Genomic DNA, 24,335 nt, shown 5'->3' with positions numbered 1-24,335 from the left:
TTTTCCTGAGCACCTCAAAAGTTTCGATTAGTCTTCATGTCATGTTTTGCATTCACACTGCCAGAGAAGGGTGTACAAAAGTGGTTCAGAGTTAATGGGACAGTCTGAACAACAATCTCCCAGCGATATCCAAGAACCCCTCCAGTTCTACCCATCTGCACCCCCTTCCCGAAAGACCTCCTGTCAAAATGATGCATGTTCCACAAATATTCTACTCTGGAGTGATTGTGACAGGTTATATGCTATCCCATCTTCTAGAGAAGACATACGTGTGTGTGTGTGTGAGAGAGAGAGAGAGAGAGAGAGAGAGAGAGAGAGAGAGATGTGAGGTATGTATTATATGCAGGCTGTACAGGAAAGTTCAGAAGAGGAAGTCATTGTCTCCTGTCACCTTTTTCCTTTAGCAATGGGTCATTAAACCAGATGCTTGCCTGGACAGTGAGCCCCAGGGATTTGCCTGACTTCTGCTCCCAAAGCTGGAATTATCTGATGGATGTTTACATGGGAGCTGGGGATTTGAACTGCGGTTCACAGCAAGCACTTTACCCACTGATCCATTTCCATAGCCCCTGGGATCTTTACTCTAAGATTTAGTCTTTAGTCTACATTAAGGAGTTAAGCAAGTTGAGCAAGAGAGGGTCATTCTATCAATGTGTCTAATCCGACACTGGCTAAACCACCTGTCTATACTGGACATGGACAGACATTCCACACTTTGCCCTTCCCTGGACAGCTGTTTACACAGTGTTTGTATTGCCTTTGTCATTAGAGGTAATGTGGCCGACCCCTAGAAAGACCCTCGAGTATGCTGGTTTCTTCCCTGGGGGTTGAGGGAACTCTCAGGAGAACTCAGCTAAGCCTCTATGGAGAGAGTCCTCCTGTTTTGTCTTGAGTCAGGTTTGCTTAAAAAGACAACACAGTAAATGGACAGCAAAGTCGAAAGCCATGTGGTTTACCCAATGCATCAAAACCAATGAAAAGATAATGGTTTCTCAACTCAGAAGATTTATAACATCCCTTAAAAGCTCATGAGATGCAAGAACACAGCTGAGTCTGGGTTTTCCCCTCCCAATTTCACTTCCTCAAAGAGAACAAGAAACATAGCTAGCTTTCTTGACTTGAGCCAACTGTTTCTTGTCCTAACTCCCTACAGTTATTTTTCCTCATTCTGTCTCTCCTTCCTGCAGCCCCAGCCTACTGTTACACAATCCCTAGGATTTATTCTGTCATAGGACCTAAGATAATAGCCAAGTGTCCTGACCAAAGGCCAAATTGTCAGACCATCCCTAGTCACCTGCCCGTGGCCACCCCTCCACTCAGCTCACAGTGATGAAGGCCCTCAGGCCAGGCACCCTCTACACCCTGAGCACACACGCTGTCACCTGCCTCTTCTGACTTCGGTCTGCTCAAGCTGCAGCAAGAATGCCAGGCAATGTGCAGCTCCATCACGAAGCCCGTTCTACATTCCATCACCGTCAGGAATGCGCCACCCTGCATATCTGAATCCCTCAGAAGGGATCACAAAAGCATCTGGTTGAGAAAGCCCCCCCCCCCGTTAGTTTTCTGATCTCTTTCAATAGTAATTATCCGCTCCAAGAGGCCTATAGTTTAGAGGACTGTTAGCACACACTCAGGGTTTAGAGCCTTCCTCATCTCCTACGGTCCACTCACAATCGGTAAACACTCCACACTGTGGGGGATGCTCCTTGATATCTTCCATAGTGGATGACATCGAGTGACCAGAGCTAGGACAGAGAACAAAGAACATGGCTGACATCTCACCTGCTGAATTCCAAGTTGAAATCCTATTTTAAAAAAAAAAAATTGAGAATCTGGATGAATGTGAACTACCTGGTTTTTCCCTTACCTGCCTCTCTCTATAACCAGGTTCAAAGTTCCTGTCACACTTTCTCTTTAGAGTCTTGTTGCCACCGCAGCCAGTCCTGTGTCCATCAACACTACACTGAAATTGCTCTTATTTTGCTAAGTCCTAAATATCTCCCATTTGCAGAATATTATTGACGCTTCAATCTGTATATTTTTGACCACTCAGACATCTCAACTTTAGCATTTTCTCCTCTTAAAAGTTCTCTTTTCCTTGCAGCTTATATGGCACCACACATTTATGGTTCCTTTTGGTCCCAACCATTCTCTCTCTCTCTCTCTCTCTCTCTCTCTCTCTCTCTCTCTCTCTCTCTCTCTCTCGTGTGTGTGTGTGTGTGTGTGTGTGTGTCCCTCCCTCCTTCCCCCTCTTCCTCCCTCTCTTCCTCTCTCTCCCTCTCTCTCCCTCCCCCCTCTCCCTCTCTCCCTCCCTCCATCCATCCATCCATCCCTCCATCCATCCCTCCATCCCTCCATCCATCTATCATCTCTGTGTGCATATGTGAGGGTGATAATATGTGTGTGCCTGTGTGTGTTGGATCGCACACTCCCATGTACATTCTTGTAGAGGCCAGAGGACACTATCAGGGTTCCTGCTCTATCATTCTCCCCTGGCTCCTTTGAGCCAGGCTTTTTCACTGAGCCTCATGCTAAGCTGGCAGCCAGCAAGACGTAGCAGCATTCCCACCCTCATCCCCCACAGACACCCACGGACATGTCCATCTTCTCATGTGGGTGCTGGATCCCATCTCCCATCCTCACTTTTGCCAGCAACTGCCCTTATCCACTAGTCCATCTTTCTCATCCCTCCACGGCCAAATCCTTACCTACTACCTAACTCTTAATTTTTTTAACTTCTAAGACATATCACCATCGGTTCCTTCTCTCTCCTTCACCCCTCTGCATCCTTTGGTTATCAACTCTGCCCTCAGCACAATTCTGGGGCCCCAAAACTCTACCAGTAGAAAATAGTATTGAACACTTTTTTTCATTTTCTAATTGCTGTGGCCAAATTCCTGACAAAACAACTTAAGAACAAAACCTTCCCTTCTGACCTGCAGCCTGAAGGAATGCGATCTGGTCCATCATAGTGGGGAAGGCGTGGCAGTGGGAGTGTGATGCTGCTCATCAGACACCAGGACACAGAGATGATGATGATTGTTCTCCTTATGCACGACCCTCACCTTGGGAATGACGCAGCCCACACCCGAGGGTTTGCTGCCGAGGTGGTTCTAAATCTTGTCACTTTGACAATCAAGTCAAGTTCAAGACTCATGAGAACACACATTTAGACAAAAGGAAGAAAACAAATCTGAGAATCTACAACAAGCAAATGATGCATAAGCTTAGGAATCACTGAATTCATCCATGGACCTTACTGAGGAGGTGTATGGGAAGGGGAAGGGTTCACGGTACTGTTTCAGACAGACACATTCTTGCCGTTCCTCCATCCTGGCTCTTGTGGTTGGTCAATATCCAGTGTTTACTCTTGGCTAACCCCATATCAGATCTGCCTCTGCCCCTTAGGAATAACCAGAGGAAAACATAGTTCTAATGAAGTCAGTGGAAAGTTCGTAGCCTTATCCAAATCTTATCCACACTATTTATAGTCCAAGAAACAGGAATACAGCACTTAAGGGTCACGTGGACGTTTCTGAGTAATATTTTATAGTCAATATACATACATACATACATACACACATGCATACACACATACATACATACACATATACATACATACACACATGCATGCACACATACATACATACATACACATATACATACACACACACATACATACATATGAATATGATAGAAGAGGGCTTCAGCAGACATCCACAGCTACGCACTGAGCCAAACTCCTAGAATCCAGTTGTAGAGAGGGAGGAGTGATGAGCAAAAGGGTCAAGACCATGCTGGGGAAACTCATAGAAACAGCTGACCTGAGCAAATGGGAGCTCATAGACCCCAATCTGACAGCTGGGGAACCAGCATAGGTCTGAACCAGGCCCCCTGAACGTGGGTGTCAGTTGGGGGCCTCACAGTCTATGGGGCCTATGGCAGTGGGACCAGTGTTTATCCCTAGTGCAGAAATGGACTTTGGGAGCCTATTCTCCATGGAGGGATGCTCTCTCAGCCTAGATACACAGGGGAGAGCCTAGGTCCTGCCCCAAATGATGTCACAGACTTTGATGATCCTGCATGGAAGGCCTCACCCTCCCTGGGGAGTGGATGGGGGATAGGATGGAGGGATTGGTGGGGAGCATGGGAGGATGTGAGGGAGAAGGAACTAGGATTGATATGTAAAATAAGATTGCTTCTAAATTAAATGAAAATATAAAAAAAGAAAGTATTGATCAAAATATCCAAAGAAAAAGGGGGGGCCTTAGACCCTTCTAGAACAACACATTACCACAAATGCTACCACCACATCACCACTATATACTATAAACACAGTTTAGTCAACAAGAGTCCTAAATGAATAGACATCATCTCCATCCCCACAATCTATTTGAAAGAATACGGGGAAAAAATCACCATTGGAAAAATTACCGAGTAGAACAGAAGTGCTACTTTTTCTCGGTCTCTCGTGTGCACAAAAGCAAACTCCCTGAAGGCATTCTGCCATGGACAGAGGGACATTAGGAACCGCACTTCAGCTGCAAGGTCACTCAAACATTGATGGAGTTTCCAGTAAGAGCTTCTGGACTCTTCCTGGGAAGCTTTAAAGAGCCAGTGAGACAGTCATTTGCAGGCATTAGCGTAAGATAACTTGGATGTTATTTCTTTAGCAGCAAGCACTGAACCTCAGGGTTGCTTTTCCACGACACTGTTTCCTGGCTGGAAATTGAAGATGGGAGAAGAAAATCAGAATGAGCTTGAAGTTTGTGGTTTTATTATTTAATCATTTCCTCCTGTTAGATGAACTACTACCTTCCCCATTTATGGCATTTAAATATATTTGGGACTCCAAGATATTTTTCATGCCCTTGCCAACTGGGATTTACTTAACTTCTGACTAATTTGTGCCTAGGGTGGCTCTGAAGTAGACAGAAGGTCTTGGGCTCCAGCATTATTACTTCCAGTCAAGTCAGAGAACCACAAGATTGGGCTACCACAGTAGACTGACGCCTATTGTTCAAGGATATTGTGGCTAGCACAGACACTCTTTGATTCTTGAAAGCAGAATTCAGAGTCACACAGAGAAGGCGCCTCTATGGCGTCGAAGTGGTTACCTTGTCTAACCAAAAGTATCTATCCAAACTCAGTAGATTAAAATCCCAGCACTCACAAGGCAAAGTTGAACAGATCTCTGTGAGTTCAAGGCCACTCTGGTCTATACTGTGTGTTCCAGGTCAGCCAGGACTATAAAGGTAGTTTTTGTCTCAAAAAACAAAAACTTTATGCGGACAACTCCAGATCAAAAGGGCTAATGGAGTAGAGAAATGTAGTGACTGAGTTCCAAATCACGGGTAAAACGAAACTAAAAGTAAATATGATTTCTACATTTCCAAGACATCACTTCAACATAATAAATTAATAAAGAAAAAGTACAGAGAGAGAGAGAGAGAGAGAGAGAGAGAGAGAGAGAGAGAGAGATCAGTAAGGGGAAACCGAGTCAAGGATTACCCAGAAGGCAGCTTTTGAGGTGAGGACCATCAAGGGCAAAGTTTGCAGAAATGTACTGGGTTCCACAAACATCTTTCTTCTTTAAGAAGAATCTAGAGGGACTGGGAAAACAGTCAGTCAGTGAAGTGCTTGCTCTCAAGCTCCATATTTAAAAAGCTAGGCATGGCAGGAATGTGCTTAGAATCCCAGTTCTGGAGAGGCGGTGTCAGGTGAGTACCCAGGGCTCCAAGCCAGTTGACATCTGATTTGACTTTTACACATGTGAGCACACATATCAGAAGAGTAAGGAAGAGGAGGGGGGAGGAGGGAGAGGAAGGAGAGGAGAAAGAGGGAGGGTGTGGAAGGGAGGGACAGAGCAGAATAAGAAGAGGGGGGGAGGGGAGGAGGAGGGAAGAGAAGCAGCTACCTGGATGTAGAATTCCCTCCCAAAGGGTTCCGAGAACTGAACTACCTTTGCCTCTCCAGAAACCCTATAATCAAACAGCAAACTATTTGCTGAACAAGTTACTAAACAGCCAGAATAGAGCACGGCTTGTTGGCAATCGCTACAAATAATAGCATTTTCAGAATCACTGAGTGCCTGGGCTGTGATAGACAGATCTCAGAATTCCTCCTCTAGAGACAGAGAACTCCTCCTGGGCTCCTCCGAGGGGCTTTGGCCCTAGGCGGTAGGAGATGTCAGGAAGGACACTCCTGTGAGAAGCGAGAACAACGCTACTGCCGTCACAGCACACTGACTTTGTCACAAGGAAAACGTCAAAACGTCATGGCCCTTGGTGCTTTCTGTGTGCAAAATGTTCTAGAGTCAAACAGGTCGGGAGAGATAGAGTTGGCAAGTCGTCTTTCACAAACAGGCATGGGTGCGGTCACATGGGTGGCTTCCCTGGGACGCAGCAAGCAATGGGGGAGTCACCCTTGGCATCTGAGGGTGCGGTTAAGTCTTCGGGTGCGCTAACCCTTGCCTGTGTGCCCCAGGTAAGTTTTCACTTCCTCCAAGACTCAGATTTGTTCCTTTAAAACGAGAGATGGCTCGGCTGTTACTGCTCCATCAGGACCAGAACATGGATCCCAGCACCCACATCAGGCAGCTCACAAACACATGACTTCTGCTCCAAGGGACCCCATGCCCTCTTCTCTTCTCCACAGGCACTTAACACTCGCTGCATGTACCTATACTAGCATGCGCATGCGCGCGCACACACACGCGCACACACACACACACACACACACACGGATATACATTTTTGTTTAAATTTCACAGGAGAAAGAGAAGAACAATGAAGGAATACGAGGCATCTGCAGGGTACCCAGGTGGTCCCGCTGTGAAGGTAAAAAGGCTGCATCAAGTCCTTGATAAAGTCCAGAATGTTAATAAAGGAACAACTTCCATGCATATTATTTAATATCCTTTACTTCAGTGACTGTCAATCCAGTGACCTCTTAAGTGTCACTCAGATCTGCACCAAAATTCACCCAGAAGTTAAGAGTAGCTTCCTGGAGCAGAATAAGTACAGTATTCCCAAAACAAAGGAAGCCATACAACCACAGTCTGAAGAGTGCCTACGTCCGTGCACCGGCCCCGTGCACATCCCCTTCATTATATACATGATCAGGCAGTCTATGGTTTATCCAACAGCTTTTAAGAAAAGGTTAAAACTTGAATTATAAAAAAAAACAGACATCTACAAGTTATGCAAACAATTGATTTCTGTTTAGAATTTAAAATGTCTTCTCTTGGGATGGAAGCTGATTTCTTTCCTGTCCTACACTAAAATCATTTCCTCTGAAATCATCAAAAGGAAACAAAAAGTCTTGTCTAACAAATGTTCTACGCTAACGATGTGTAGAGATAGATTAATATTTATTGTGAGCCTACCATGGGCTAGGCTTTATCGGCAAGCCTTTTGTGGCATTTGAAGTCTGCTGATCACTGGGGAACTAGCCATGCTGCCAGCAATCCAGTGGACAATTGTCACAGTTTATATCTTATGCAGCTGTGACAGCAGTTGTGGACAGCGCCTGTTTTTCAGACACTGAAGTTGGGAGTCACTGTGACAGTTAGTTTTAATGGTCAACGCCACACAGTTGAGGATCACCTAGGGAGATGTCTCAGTGAGAGATGGTCTAGAATAGGTTGGCCTGTGGGCATGTCACTGGAGGACTGGCTTGGTTACATTAATTAATACGAGCAGACCCAGAAGGAAAGTGGGTGGCATCATGCCCTTAGTTTGGGTCCTGAGTTATGTAAGAGTAAGAAAGTAAGGTGAGAAATATGTGAATAGCTGCCTTTAGCTCCTATACTTCCCTTCTGTGGTGGGATGTGTGTTACAAGAGCTCTTCCTGCCTGACTGGTCCCACAACTGTGTCAGCCCCAAACGATCACGCAGACAGTATATTAATTATAATACTGTTGACTAGGGCTTCTCATTGGCTAGCTCTGCCTTAATTATTAACCCATTTCTACTAATCTATGTACTTCTACATGGTCTCATCTTACGAGAGAGATGCCTCGTTTGTATGCTTTCTTCCCCCAGGCTCACATGATGAGTCCTCTCTGCCTACACCTCCCAGAATCCTCCAATCTCCTAGGCCCACCTATCTTGGTGCCCTATTGGCCACAGTGTTTTATTCATCAACCAATAAAAGACATCCCCATCAGATGTAACCCGGGATTGCAAGCTAACATAAACCCTTCAGCCCTGTGGTACCTTTTGCTGGGGTGTGTTACAACAGAAATGAATAAATGACAGTAACTAATTGAGACTTCCTGGAATTCACACAATGGGAGTGAGATTTGGCACTCCAACAATCAAATTTCTTGTTCCAAATGTGTCCAAATATTAAATGAACCGATGAGAGATAAGATTCATAATTATTCCCAGAACATACAACTACCCATGGTACCAGTTTGCATCTTTCTGAAGACTTGGATAATGACTAGGGAAATGCAAATATGGACATAACCGTAAAAGGGCACTGTCACATTTGACCCACAGAGAAGTCCCCATACTTGTATTTTCCTCATGTTTGGACTTGGATGTTGTCCTTTAGATTTTGTAAGAGATGGACACCTGCTCTGTCTTGGACTAGCAATGCTAACAGCAAAGAAAAGATACTCTCTCCACAACTTTATGGATTAAAAGAATGTTCAAAGCTTTGGGGTCTGCATAAAAGCCTCGGGCACCTAGTCAATGGTAGAGAACTTGTCATACAGCCATGTTCGCAGCTGCCAATAACCCTGTCCAGGATGAACCAGACACCTTTGTCATTATAATGAGTACCTTTTCTTTGTAGCTGCCCAGTTTCCTTACTGCCCTGTGATGCCATAAGCTAAATAATGGTAAGAACACACACGATCACACACACACACACGCACACGCGCACAAGCACGCACACGCGCACACTCACGCACACACGCACACGCACACGCACGCACATGCACGCACACACGCACACTCACACACACATGCACACACGTACACGCACACGCACACACACAGGGTCTCACACACACGCACACGCACACATACACACACGGTCTCACACACACACGCACGCACACACGCACATGCACACGCACACGCACACGTACACGCACACGCACACATACACACACGGTCTCACACACACGCACGCACACACGCACATGCACACGCACACGTACACGCACACGCACATGCACACATACACACACGATCTCACACACACGCACGCACACACGCACATGCACACACACGCACACGCACACACACACTGGCTAAGCATCTGGGGTATGGAGACGTTATCTTAAGGGTTTAGCAGATGCTCATACAACCTGCAATAAAAAGCACATGCGTGTTACTCACAGGAGTAGCAATACCTGATGAATTTTAAACGTAAGCAAAAGGTCATCTGCCTTTAGTATTAAAAATCACGTTGTTACACGTATTTTTGTCTTATCAAAATGCTTCTTGTAGTTTTTCTGCCTATCAAAGGATTCAATCCAAATTCTCCAAACTGGTTCCTCCCCCCCCCCCCCACAGTAGCAAAGCAATGTGCCCTCCTGCGTCGAGCAACTGTCACTTCCCCAGCCACATCCACGTTCACAAAACAAAAGCGGCAAGCAAAGGTCCCTTGCATTCCCCAGCCCTTCTCCAAACTGCTTTTCAACAAGAAGCAATGCCTTCTGCCAACTGAAGACACCTCACATGCCCAAAATAACTCACCAGCAAACTAGCAATCGGTTGCCTGTCCTGAGGCAAAGGAAAAGGGAACGGCACTCATGGACAGAAAGAAAGCTGGGTGTTGCTGAGAAAGCATTCTCAGAGGCCTTGTGAGGAATAAGCAAAGCTACCAGACCTCCATCTCTGACGATTAGCATTATTCTAATTATACCTGGGGTTAACGTTTTAAAGGTAAGGTAGATTTGGGATTAGGTTTAGCTGCATGTAGTGGCTCACACACCTTTAACTCCAGCACTAGAGAGGCATGGCAGGTGGATCTCCGTGGGTTCAAGATCAACCTGGTGTATGTGAGTTCCAAACCACTCACAGCCACACAGCTAGACTCTGTCTCAAAAGAAAAACATTAGGTTTGCAAAAACAGCTACAGGTCAACATTTCCATTCCCACAATGCCTTTCTCCAAGGCACCTTTGTCCCTCTTTATGTAAGACTCTCTTCCTTGCTGTTTCTCTCTCAAAGTGGGCAGGGTTCCTGCCTGCAGCATCTCTAAAGACGTCTTCCGTCCTCCAGTGCCTCACCCCTCTTTCCCAAATGGGTCTCCATGGTGACAGCTCGGCCCTCAACAGCTTCACCCATGAGATCTATGGCCTCCATGGAAAATGGGAACAGGTATTAGTTTTGTCTGCATGGACAGGCTGCCACATGGTCTGTGAAGCGTGTTTTCATATGAACTCAAGACAGAAAGATGAATTGCCCTTGTATGTGATCTTTGGCCCATGGCTCTAGAAGTTTCCTCAGTGTACTTTGGTAAGATGTACTCAGCAGGAATTCTTTCTTGCGAATTTCCCACTGGGTCTCTGACTGTCCTTACTGGCAACAGTGTCTTTTCTCTTTAATGAGTGCTGGCAAATCCCACAAAGACGAAAGTTTCCCTCTGGAAGTTTTGAAAATGTGTCAGGACCACTTCCCAGCTCAACGTCTCTTTCCCCGTGAATAAAACATTAGGATGACTTCTAGCTTTTAAAAAAGCATGTATTTATTGTTCATCGTGTCATTACTTCCTCTGAAACAGAAACAAGTAGCACAGTCCCTTATACAGGTGACACATCTCGTAGCAAAAGTAGAAAGTAGAAAAGTTATTATTTCCGTTAAAGAACAAAAAGCAGGGGCTGGTGAGATGGGTTCAATTCCTGGGAGCCATACAGCAAAAACAGAGACCTGACTCCTGCGAGATGACCTTTGACTTACACACACACACACACACACACACACGTGCACGCGCGTGCACACACACGTGTGCGCACACACACACACACACCACGGCACGTGTGCTCCTTCCCACACATTCTCAAATAGACAAAAAAGGTCATTTGAAAACGGTAAATAATAAATCCATAGAATTTAAATTAATCTTGGCATCTAATAGTAGGCCTCCTATCTTTGCTGCACTTCTGTATGAGTGTTTAAAATCAGCTCATTGATTTAGGAACCACACACGTAAGAGACTATGAGAACTTGGCTGCACAGATCCACGTGGGTAGAAGTCGGTATTCACAGCAGTCGTGCATTCACAGCAGTCGTGCATTCACAGCAGTCTGCATTCACAGCAGTCTGCATTCACAGCAGTCTGTATTCACAGCAGTCGTGCATTCACAGCAGTCGTGCACTCACAGCAGTCTGCATTCACAGCAGTCGTGCATTCACAGCAGTCTGCATTCACAGCAGTCGTGCATTCACAACAGTCGTGCATTCACAGCAGTCGTACACTCACAGCAGTCGTGCATTCACAACAGTCGTACACTCACAGCAGTCGTGCATTCACAGCAGTCGTGCATTCACAACAGTCGTGCATTCACAGCAGTCGTGCATTCACAGCAGTCGTGCATTCACAGCAGTCGTGCATTCACAGCAGTCTGCATTCACAGCAGTCGTGCATTCACAGCAGTCGTGCATTCACAGCAGTCGTGCATTCACAGCAGTCGTGCATTCACAGCAGTCGTGCATTCACAGCAGTCGTGCATTCACAGCAGTCGCAGTGCATTCACAGCAGTCTGTATTCACAACAGTCTGTATTCACAGCAGTCGTGTATTCACAGCAGTCTGCATTCACAGCAGTCTGCATTCACAGCAGTCGTGCATTCACAGCAGTCTGTATTCACAGCAGTCGTGTATTCACAGCAGTCGTGGCACTCACAGCAGTCGTGCATTCACAGCAGTCGTGCATTCACAGCAGTCGTGTATTCACAGCAGTCGTGCATTCACAGCAGTCGTGTATTCACAGCAGTCGTGCATTCACAGCAGTCGTGCATTCACAGCAGTCGTGCATTCACAGCAGTCTGCATTCACAGCAGTCGTGTATTCACAGCAGTCGTGCATTCACAGCAGTCTGCATTCACAGCAGTCGTGTATTCACAGCAGTCTGTATTCACAGCAGTCTGTATTCACAGCAGTCGTGCATTCACAGCAGTCGTGCATTCACAGCAGTCGTGCATTCACAGCAGTCGTGCATTCACAACAGTCGTGCACTCACAGCAGTCGTGTATTCACAGCAGTCTGCATTCACAGCAGTCGTGGTATTCACAGCAGTCTGCATTCACAGCAGTCGTGTATTCACAGCAGTCTGTATTCACAGCAGTCGTGCATTCACAGCAGGTGTGTATTCACAGCAGTCGTGTATTCACAGCAGTCGTGTATTCACAGCAGTCGTGCACTCACAGCAGTCGTGCACTCACAGCAGTCGTGCATTCACAGCAGTCGTGCATTCACAGCAGTCGTGCATTCACAGCAGGTGTGTATTCACAGCAGTCGTGCACTCACAGCAGTCATGCACTCACAGCAGTCGTGCATTCACAGCAGTCGTGCATTCACAGCAGTCGTGCATTCACAACAGTCGTGCATTCACAGCAGTCGTACACTCACAGCAGTCGTGCATTCACAGCAGTCGTACACTCACAGCAGTCGTGCATTCACAGCAGTCGTGCATTCACAGCAGTCGTGCATTCACAGCAGTCGTGCATTCACAGCAGTCGTGCATTCACAGCAGTCGTACACTCACAGCAGTCGTGCACTCACAACAGTCGTGCATTCACAGCAGTCGTGCATTCACAGCAGTCGTGCACTCACAGCAGTCGTGTATTCACAGCAGTCGTGCATTCACAGCAGTCGTGTACTCACAGCAGTCATGCACTCACAGCAGTCGTGCACTCACAAAGAACCTCTAGTTTCGGTCTTCTCAGCCACAGACTCGGGAATTCTCCCCACATGAACCTTCCATTTTTCTCTGGACCATCCCTTGGTTCTCAGAGTCGACTCCCTGCATTTCTGTCACTGTAGACAGCCCCAGGTTTAGGTAACAGAAGGGATATAGAAAGGAATAGGCTTCCTGCTATATTTCCTTCAAAGACACACACCATCCACCCTTAGCAAACACACATCCACGTCCAGTGTGGGCCACAGGACCGCAGACCACCACTCCTTCCCACTGTCTAGAACTCACCTCTTCAGATTTCCACCCCAACAATCTATGAGTCTGCTGTGATAGCCAACTCCTGTTACTCATTCTGGGACACAAAGTAAAACCAGAGGGAAACCTGAATAAAATCTCCGTACTTAACTCACTGTGCAAGCTTCAATTTACTTGCTTTTAGTTCATTTTAAGAATCACTCATTTGGAGACACAGGGTAAAGGTAAAGGCTGTGCAAATCTCATGACACAGAACACACATAAAAAGCTGGAACCCACATGAAAAGTCAGATTTGTGGGGCAGATCTGTATACCCAGCACACTATAGAGAGGTGAGACGTAGAGGCAGGAGAATGGACCAGGTAGCCTGGAGTACATGTTGCAGCATCAGAAAGATAGCCACAAGATGGGAAAATGTGAGTTCCGGGATGGACACACACACACACACACACACACACACACACACACACACACAGAGAGAGAGAGAGAGAGAGGGGGGGGGGCTTTTTAAAAAATTTCTGGAGTCATTCATGTGGCTGTGTACTGTATCACTGGTCTCATACCAACTATATAGCTATAAGTAGCATTTGCAGTGTATGGGGCATACCTAGGCTACTTTTGCTGAGACTACCTACTGTTCACTTAGGTATGAGGCAGTACCCAGTGGATAACATCAGACAGCTCCAAACTCCACCCTCTGAGGATGCTAATGGCATTGCTTTTTAGCATGATGAGCTATGAAGATTCCCTTCACCTACACACACCACAAGAACTCCACTCCTTGTCCCCAAGCAGGTAACCCAAAGCATCATGCTTTTCCCTCCCATAAACAGCTTTAAGCCCAATGCTCCGGGAATCGAACTGCAAGAATGGCTCTCCTGCCCCCCACCCCTTCTTGACTGCCAGATGAATGAATGCTCCTATGCAAAACTCACTGCTTCAGTGGTGGACGCAAGATCCAGTGGGCAGAACTGGCCTTGCATGGCATCAGCAGCACATTTATTTGATTTTCGTTGGATTTTTATTTATCTTGGTATGGGTTTGTTTTGTTTTGTTTTATGGGTCAAGATTTTACTCAGTAGTCCAGACTGGCCTTGCACCAACTATGTAGCCTAGGCTGGCCTCAAATTCATGGTCCTCCTGCCTTTAACTTCCAAATGCTGGTGTTGTGAGCATGCGTCAGCATACCCAGACCCTCTGTGGTCTATATAATACAGATAGTGGTTTCTCGTTTGCTTGATTTTTCCATAAAGCTTCTAAATAGGTGTCTGTTGCATGGAGACTTTGATAGAAATGCTGGCATGTTCTTGTCAGTCAAAAGCTCATGGGAGAAAGGGAAGTAGGGAGATTTTTATCATTCAAGAATAGAGTTCATTTTAGACGTACTTAGAAGTCTCGCCAGAGGCACACCAACCTCTGCTCATCTGTGCTTTGCATGGGGAGCCTTTGTGACACTTGGAAGTAAGGAAATTTTGATTTTACTCCCTTTGAATATATCTCTTCCTTTTACTAAAACCCTTTAAGGAAGAACTGTATTTGGTGGCATGTGAAATCTTGCTTTTTTTCTCTGTGAACAATTTTCTTGTAGAGGTTATGTTAAAGGTCACAAATTTATATCAGGCAATAACTTATTCAAAAAGATAAAGATTGTATTTGTGGCCTTGCTGAACCCCAACTGAAAGAAAAAAAAATTTAACAGAAGCATTATATATTCTTTCCAATTATGATATAACTCAAAACCTACTTCAAATGTTGTACACATTAATGAGATCAAATAATATGAATTTCTTCCAAACAGGCAAATAAAAATAACTGAAGTTACTTCTTACCGGTGCATTAATTTGACTCCTCTTATTTTAAAAAGAAAATATAAGGAATTAAAACCTGGTCCTCTGCAATAGCAACCAGTGTTCTTAACTGCCGAGCATCTCACCGCCCCTTCGGCCATTTCTTAAAAGCGGTAATGTATAAAAATGTGTTTCCTCTCTGGCCCTGCAATCCTGCTAATTAAATGCTTCCTAATATAGCAAAATATGCAAAAAAATATTTTTGAGGCAGGATCTGGCCTTTACTGCACCCTTTACCAGCATAGAAACTTGTGACCCCGATAATGAGGAAATGGTTAAGAAAAGTATTATTTAGCCACATGATATGATATACTGTAAATATTAGGAATATACAGGTACAGTTTAGAGAATTTTATAAAAGTGAAGAAACGGGAATAATACTGTTTACACACTGTGAGCTAAAATAATTAAAAAGGCTTAACAACAATTTCCCACAAATGGTCAATTTAACCTCTTTTAATTTCCCCAATTACCTTGTACATTTTTATGTTCCTAGTGATAGAATTAATAAACTAGTTCTGGGAAAGGCTGAATATGGCATTTGACATTAATATTATCTCTTCATTAAAAATGGATGTACATGTTTTCGAATTAAAGTTTCAACTGAGATGATTCCTGAAAAGAGGGATTGGGACAAGGTGCCACACCGTCAAAGACTCCATGGAAGCATAGGCTGATTGGAGGCTGGAGATTAGGGAGGGGTCCAGGTTTGGTTTCTGTAGCTGTGAAACACATAGTGACCAAAAGCGACTTGAAGAGGAAGTTGTTTATTTCATCTTAACAGTTACAGTCAGTCTATCACGGAGTAAAGTTGAGGCAGGAACTCAAGATACAATCTTGAAGCAGAACCATGGAAGAATGCTGCTTACTGGTTTGCTCACTGTCTCATCTCAGCTAGTTCTCTTACACAGCCCAGACCCACCAACCTAGAGATGCCAGGCCCTTCCTCTTCAGTGATCAATTAAGAAAACGTTCATGGACCAGTCTAATCTGTGTGATCCTTCAGCTGACCTCAGCTTTCTTCCCAAGTGACTCTGGATTCCATCAACTCAATAGCTGAAGCTGACCTTGACAGAGGAGAATATTTGTTGCTTTGTTTTTAGCACTTGAGTAATAAATCAACTGGATTGTACCCCTAAATTACTGGAGTCTATGACACAGAAATGCTACAAAGTACAATTTGAAACACACACACACAAAAAAAAATTATCTGTAGGAAAATATCCACACAGCACACATTCTAGTCAGGAAAGAGAATGCTGCCAGCCCTATGGAAACTCAGACCAGATTTTTTTTAAAAAAAAATTTTCAGAGAATTGACTGACCCTTCACCCCAAGCCAGGAAACAAGCCCTTTAAAAAGAAGCAATGCCCCCTGCTGTTGGGAACACTGTGGCAAGAAGCTGGCCAAGAGATCTGTTCAAGAAACTACTTTCTGGGAATTTATCAGGGCAAAGAAAATACAACTGTGGAGTGGGACTATTTCCCTTGAACAAAATATTTGAAATGATGTGGGAGAGGGAACTGTATGGGAAATTTTGAACACTAAAAATGCCTCTGGGAAAATGAGTGAGGTTTTTATTCACTGGGGAAATGAGGAAAGTAAGAATGTACTGATTAGAAATGTGCTTGCTCACGTCACAGAAATTGCAGTGTGCACCTCATCTATGAAGAAACTACAAGTTTGCCTATACCAATCTACTGTCTATGATTGTAACAAAATACCTGAGGCTGGCAACATATAAAGAAAGGAGAGGCAGTTAGCCCATAGTTAAACGGAGGTTCAAAACATGGCTGACATCAACTCTGCTCTGGTGAGATGCTCATAAAAGATGACATCTCACAGGAAAGCCTATGAGAGAGACCTCATGTTGAGGGGGAGTCAGTGTGGGAAAGAGTTAGGTTTGCTTTTCTTATAACAATTACCATAATCCCTCTCAAAGATCAAATTCCCTCCTTGGCCTCATGCAGGACTCTACCTGGTTGGTTGGTTGGTTGGTTGGTTGGTTGGTTGGTTGGTTGGTTGGTTACTTGGTTGATTGTCTAGTTGACTGGTTGGTAGGTTGGTTGTCTGGTTGGTTGGTTGGTTGGTTTTCTAGTAGGCTTGTGGGTAGGTTGGTTGTCTATTGGTTGGGTTGGTTGGTTGGTTGGTTGGTTGGTTGGTTGGTTGGTTGGTTAGTTGGTTGGTTATTTTAAACAAGCTCTCACTATTTGCTCTAGCTGGCCGAGAACTCATTCTGTAGATCAGGCTGGTCTCTGGTCTCAGTTCACAGAGATCTGCCTGCCTCTGCCTCCTGGATACTGGGATTAAAGACATGAGCTACAGGTTTCAAATTCCACATCCTGTCACACAAGGAGGAATTAGCTTTGATGTCTTCCACTTGAGAGGGTACAGCTGTCACTTCCATGGGGCCAGTCAATAAAGCAGCCTAGTCCCCACCAACATGGAGTGGTTCCATTTTCAAAGGGACCATAGATTCCCAGGCCTCCTAACTGAGACCCATGTTCAGGGAGTCTGGGTTGGTCTTATGATGGTTTCCCAGCTGTCAGACTTGGATCCATGAGCTCTACCTTATTCAGGTCAGTTGTTTCTGTGGGTTTCTCCAGCCTGGTCTTGATCCATTGCTCATCACTTCTCCCTCTCTGGATTCCAGGAGTTTGGCTCAGTATTTAGTTGTGGGTGTCTGCTGCTGCTTCCATCAACACTGGATGAGGGCTCTAGGATGGCATATAAGGTAGTCATCAATCTCATTATCAGGGAAGGGCATTTAAAGTAGCCTCTCCACTATTGCTTAGATTGTTAGTTGGGTCCTTGTAGGTCTCTGGACATATCCCTACTGTGAGATTTCTCTTTAAACCTATAATGGCACCCTCTATTAAGGTATCTCTTTTCTTGTTCTTTTTTATTCTTCCCCAACTCAATTTTCCTGCCCCCTCATGTTCTCCTCTCCCCTCCTCCTCTCCCTTTCTCTTTCTCCTAATTTCTCCCATCCCTCCCACACCGCCATCCCCCCTGCCTGCTCCCAATTTGCTCAGGAAATATTGTCCCTTTCCCCTTCTGTAAGGGACCGTGTATGTCCCTCTTAGGGTCCTTGTTTCCTAGCTTCTCTGGTGGTGTGGATTGTAGGCTGGAGATCTTTTGCTCTATGTCTAATAACCATATATGAGTGAGGACATACCATGTTCCTCTTTTTGTGACTGGATTACCTCACTCAGGATGGTTTCCTCTAGTTACATCCATTTGCCTGCGAATTTCAAGACTCCATTGCTTTTTTTTCTTCTGAGTAGTATTCCATTGTGTAAATGTACCACATCTTCTTTATCCTTTTTTCAGTTGAGGGGCATCTAGGTTGCTTCCAGGTTCTGGCTATTACAAATAATGCTGCTATGAACATAGATGAACAGATGTCTTTATTGCATGAATATGCATGTTTTGGTATATGCCTGAGTGGAATTCCTGGATATTTCCCATTTTCCTGAGAAACCACCATACTGATTTCCAAAGTGTCTGTACAAGTTTGTGCTCCCCCCCAGCAGTGGAGGAGTGTTCCTCTTTCTCCACATCCTCTCCAGCATAAACTATCAGTGGTGTTTTTATTTTAGCCATTCTGACAAGAGTAAGATGGTATCTCAGAGTTGTTTTGATTTGCATATCCCTGATGGCTAAGGATGTTGAGTACTTTCTTAAGTGTCTTTCAGCCATTTTAGATCCCTCTATTGAGATCTATTTAGTTCTGTATCCCATTTTTAATTGGATTATTTAGTGCTTTGGTGACTAGCTTCTTGAGTTCTTTGTATATTTTGGAGATCAGCCCTCTGTCAGATGTGGGGTTGGTGAAGATCTTTTCCCATTCTGTGGACTGCCATTTTGTCTTGTTTACTGTGTCCTTTGCCTTACAGAAGCATTTTAGTTTGAGGAGATCCCATTTATTAATTGTCCTTCTCAGCATCTGTGCTACTGGAGTTATGTTCAGGAAGTGGTTTCCTGGACCAATTCTTTCAAGGGTACCTCCCACTTTCTCTTCTAAGAGGTTCAGTGTGACTGGGTTTATGTTGAGGTCTTTGATCCATTTGCACTTAAGTTTTGTGCATGGCAACAGGCATGGATCTATCTGCAGTCTTCTACACACCAGGATCCAGTTATGCCAGCACCATTTGTTGAAGATGCTTTCCTTTGTTTAGCTGCTTTGTCAAAAATCAGGTGTTCATAGGTGTGCGGGTTAATATCAGGGTTTTTACTTTGATTCCATTGGTCTACCTATTTTTGTGCCAAGCTGTTTTCAGGATTATAGCTCTATAGTAGATCTTGAAGTTGGGGATGGTGATGTCTCCGGAAGTTCCTTTATTGTGCAGGGTTGTTTCGGCTATCCTGGGTCTTTTGTTTTTTCATGTAAAGTTGAGTATTGTCCTTTCAAGGTCTGTGAAAAATTGTTCTGGGATTTTGATGGGGATTGCATTGAATGTGAAGATTGCTCTTGGCAAGATTGACATTTACTGTTTTGATCCTGCCTATACATGAGCATGGGAGAGCTTTCCATTTTCTGTTACCTTCATTAATTTCTTTCTTGAAAGACACAAAGTTCTTGCTATACAGGTCTTTCACTTGTTTGGTTAGCATTGCCCCAAGATATTTTATGTTGTTTGTGGCTATTGTAAAGGGTGATATTTCTCTGATTTTTTTTTTCTACTCCAGTAGCACAGATGCTGAGAAGGACAATTAATAAATGGGATCTCCTCAAACTAAGATGCTTCTGTAAGGCAAAGGACACAGTAAACAAGACAAAATGGCAGTCCACAGAATGGGTTACTGATTTATTTTTTTTTTAGTTAATCTTGTATCCTGCCACTTTGCTGAAGGTGTTTATCAGCTGTAGGAATTCCCTGGTAGAGTTTTTTTTTTTTTTGGTCACTTATGTAAACTATCATATCATCTGCAAATAGTGAAAGTTTGACTTCTTCCTTTCCAATTTGTACCCATTTTGTTGTCTTATTGCTTTAGCTAGAACTTCAAGTACAATATTGGAGAGATATGGAGAGAATGGTCAACCTTGTCTTGTTGCTGATTTTAGAGGAATTGCATTGGGATTTCTCTCCACTTAGTTTGATGTTGGCTGTTAGTTTACTGTATATTGCTTTTATTGTGTATAGGTATGTTCCTGTCATCCCTGCTTTTTCTTTTGGCTTCTGGTAAAGTGGGATTATCTATTGCCTATATGTAGTTAACTTCCTTGGGTGGGAGGTTTCCTTCCAGAACGTTCTGTAGGGCTGGATTTGTGGATGTATATATTGTGTAAATCTGGTTTTGTCATGGAATATCTTGTTTTCTCTATCTATAGTGATTTAGAGTTTTGCTGCATATAGTAGTCTAGGCTGGTAACCATGGACTCTTAGTGTTTGTAGAACATCTACCCAGGACCATCTAGCTTTCAGAGTTTCCATGGAGAAGTCAGGTGTAATTCTGATGTTACTTGACCTTTTTCCTTCGCTGCTCTTAATAGTTCTTCTTTATTCTGTATGTTTGGTGTTTTGATTATTATGTGGCAAGGGGACTTTTTGGGGGGGGTCCAGTCTATTTTGTGTTAGGTATGATTCTTGTACTTTCATAGGCATGTCCTTCTTCAGGTTGGAAAAGTTTTCTTCCATGACTTTGTTGAATATGTTTTCTGCACCTTTGAGCTGGGCTTCTTCACCTTCTTCTGTACCTTTTATTCCTAGGTTTTATCTTTTCATGGTATCCCACATTTCCTGGATATTTTGTGTTAAGGATTTGTTGAATTTAATATTTTCTTTGGTCGATGAATCTATTTCCTCTAGTTTATCTTCAGCGCCTGAGATTCTCTCTTCCATCTCTTTTATTCTGTTGGTTATGCTTGCATCTGTAATTCCTGATAGTTTACCCAGCTTCTCTATTTCCAGCATTCCCTCAGTTCGTGTTTTCTTTATTGTCTTTATTTCAGTTTTCAGGTCATCAACTATTTATATTGTTTCCTTCATCTGTTTAATTGTTTTGCTTTGTTTTTCTCTTGGCTTTCTTTGCTTTCTTTAAGAGATTTGTTGATTTCTTGCATTTTTTTGTTTCATCTTTTCCTCCATTTCTTCCAATTTTTTGTTTGATTTTTCTTCCATTTCTTTAAGAGGTTTTCTCAAATCATCTTTGAGGGCCTCTATCATGTTCATGACGTTGTTTTTAATGTCATTCTCTTCTGCTTCATCTGCTTTGGTATTACAAGAAGCTTTTCCAGCAAGCCTGGTCCCAGAATCACATCAGCCCCAAATAACACACGGAAATGCTGTATTAGATATAAAGCTGTTGGCAAGTTACATATTTTGAGTTACTTGAGACTGTAGAGAAACTAATTCAAGAGCACATATTATCAGGGACAAATGAGAAGCCAGCCCTATTAAAAATACTGAGAGAAGAGTGAAATAAAAAAAAATACTTTTTGACTACATCCTCTCAGCCTGTTGGGGTCAATACATGGGACGTGGCATTATTCTTACCATCGTGATGAGTGAAGAGCTCTGGCAGTGGAGTCTGGGCCTCCATGGCTACTGCAAGTACAACCTACAGCTGATATAAGAAGCTCTGCTTGGCCACTCTGGAATTTTTATGGTGTTGTTTTAAAAGCAGCAAGATCTATTTGATCACAGTAAGTCGGGAAAGCCTCCACAGGCTTCCATGATACTTGCCTGAACACAAGCAGCGTACACAACCTGTAGTGGCTTATCTTGGTTGTCAACGTCACAGGGTCCAGAATCAGCAAAAAAGGTAAGCAAGGCCCTGGCCTGCCTGCAAGAGACTGTGCAGATCATCAGACTGAGGTGGGAAGAGCAAACCTGGGAGTGGGCAGGGACATCCGTGGGCGGGGATCCCACATTGCATAAAGAAAAGGAGATGTGTGAACAGTAGTGTTCCTCTCTGTGCGTCCTGTCCTGATGGACACAATGTGACTGGCTGCCTCATGCTCTGTCCTGACTGACACAATGTGACTGGCTGCCCCATGCTCTGTCCTGACTGACACAATGTGACCTCCTGCCTCATGCTCTGTCCTGACTGATACAATGTGACTGGCTGCCTCATGCTCTGTCCTGACTGACACAATGTGACTGACTGCCTCATGCTCCTGCTGCCTGACTTTCCCCGCCTTGGTAGAAGGTATTGTTTAACTTTTTACCCTTCCTTCATGAATTTTTATCAGCTACATTTGTCACAGCAATGAGAAATGTAACTGATGGGCCACATATATAAAAGCAAGGAGGGGGGACACCAGCGAACCAGGTTTCCATGTCCCTGCATAGTTCCAGAGCCTGGCACCTGCTCTCTGATGTGATACCCTATCAGACTTTTCCACAAGCAGCCTGGAGGCAGCATATCACAAAAAAGGAAGGAAGGAAGGAAGGAAGGAAGGAAGGAAGGAAGGAAGGAAGGAAGGGAGAGAGAGGGATGAAGGAAGGAGGAAAGAAGGAAGGGAGAGGAAGGAAGGAAGAAAGAAAGAAAGAAAGAAAGAAAGAAAGAAAGAAAGGAAGAAAGAAAGAAAGAAAGAAAGAAAGAAAGAAAAAGAATGAATGACAGGAAGACAGAAAGAAAGAAAACCCATCTGAGCAAGCATCCATCCTGGGCTCTGGGCTCTGGGCTCTGGGCTCTGACATTGCTCACACTGTCATGGTGACTCTTGAGCACTGCACCACATCAAAGAAAGCAGGATAGTTAACATAAACGGAGAATCCCACAAGAATAATCAAAAAGGTAAGTTTCTTCCTTTGTTTACAGCTGGCAGTGGACAATCGGAAACTCGGCGATTATAAAAAGAATGGGAAATATCAAATACCAGACATAGGCTATCCATTACCCCCACACACACACCCGCCTTGGGCAGATGAGATTAAAATAGGTTCTGAAATGTCAAGCTGGGGTGTGGTTTGTGGTTATAGATGTTATATTCACAAAGTGAATAAATGGGGGGGGGAGCACTGACTATTCTAAACCTTTGTGTGCTGGATGACTAATTAAAATGTAATTTCCATAGCTTGAACCAAGCTCACTTCTGCCCTAATATGTATGGTCATGTTAAGGGCATTGAAGATGAGTTAAAATGTTATTGACACTAAGAGTTCCTAAGAGTTCATAGTCAGAAAGGGCCTTGATCATTTTCTTCCATCTCCCAGTTTTCCACAGTGGGAAATGACTTGATCTAAAGTTGTCTAATTAACTAGCTGAGGCAATAAGTCTATAAATCCAGCCAAGGAGCTTGAGCGATAACAGTGGCTAAGAGCATGTACTGCTCTTGTGGACAACCCACAGTTGGTTCCAGTACCCACACTGGTGGCTCACAACCTCCTGAAACTCCAGCTCCAGGTGATAGAATGCCCTCTTCTGGCCTCTGCAAGCACTGCAACTCACGTGTACATACCTACACATACACATATAATTTAAAAGGAGGGAAAAGGAGTAATTCAACCAATATCCTTTGCATTGTGGTAAAGAATTTTCACCTAGGTTCTATACAGCATTTGGGTGCTTCATAAACAGTTCAAAAACTCCCTGGGTTTAGGAAAGTTTTTAGAATGTTCCTGCTATTCCTGCCCCCACTTCAGTATTGGGTGATTATTCCAGATGACCCAGGATACAGAGACATAATCGAAAGAGTGAAAACAATGGCATTCCAGGCTAACTTGTTCTGAGTGTTGCCCCTGGGACTGGTTAACTTGAGGCTAGCATCCCCAGGAATGGGCACACACACAAGCATGCCTTCTGGGTTATACCCTGGATGTTAAACAACTGATGGTTGTTCACAAATTGGATTCCACTGACCTGGCAGCCATCTCTGCTTCAGTCAACAACAAAAGCGAAGTCTGTGGAATGGCACCATGGTACCCTGGTGGGAACCTTCTCAGGAACGATGTAGCCCTAGATGTCAGAAACGTGTATGTCAAAGACTCCACCGCAGCAACATTGCTGGTGACAGTAAAAACGACCCACACCAGGCAAGCATGTGGCTTCAGTGCTTAGGTCGTCAAGCTGAAGCATCCAAGCCGGTCAGCACCGGCTCTGTTCCAGTCCTGCATTGTCACACAGCTCACTTCATAGCAAGTTGGCCAAGCTGAAAACACAGACTGGCCACCAAACAGTGAGAGTGGGACGATGGCCCTGACATGACACTGACATGGCTGACGTGGCTTCTGGAAAGCCCCGGGGCATGCTATCTCTCCACATAGAATGGGTCCACTAGGTCAGTTTGTGCATTAGAGTTAGATCTTGGACCCACTGCCATTGACCTCATATATTGTCCCAGTCACACCATTGTCACCAATATTAAGAGAGCTTAGTTCAGTCGTATGCAGGCTCCCCATTT

This window comes from Phodopus roborovskii, unplaced genomic scaffold (genome assembly GCF_943737965.1).
Source record: "Phodopus roborovskii unplaced genomic scaffold, PHOROB, whole genome shotgun sequence".
NCBI classification, from domain to species: Eukaryota; Metazoa; Chordata; class Mammalia; order Rodentia; family Cricetidae; genus Phodopus; species Phodopus roborovskii.
The sequence above is the reverse complement of the archived record's forward strand: the minus strand, read 5'-3'. Positions refer to the sequence as shown.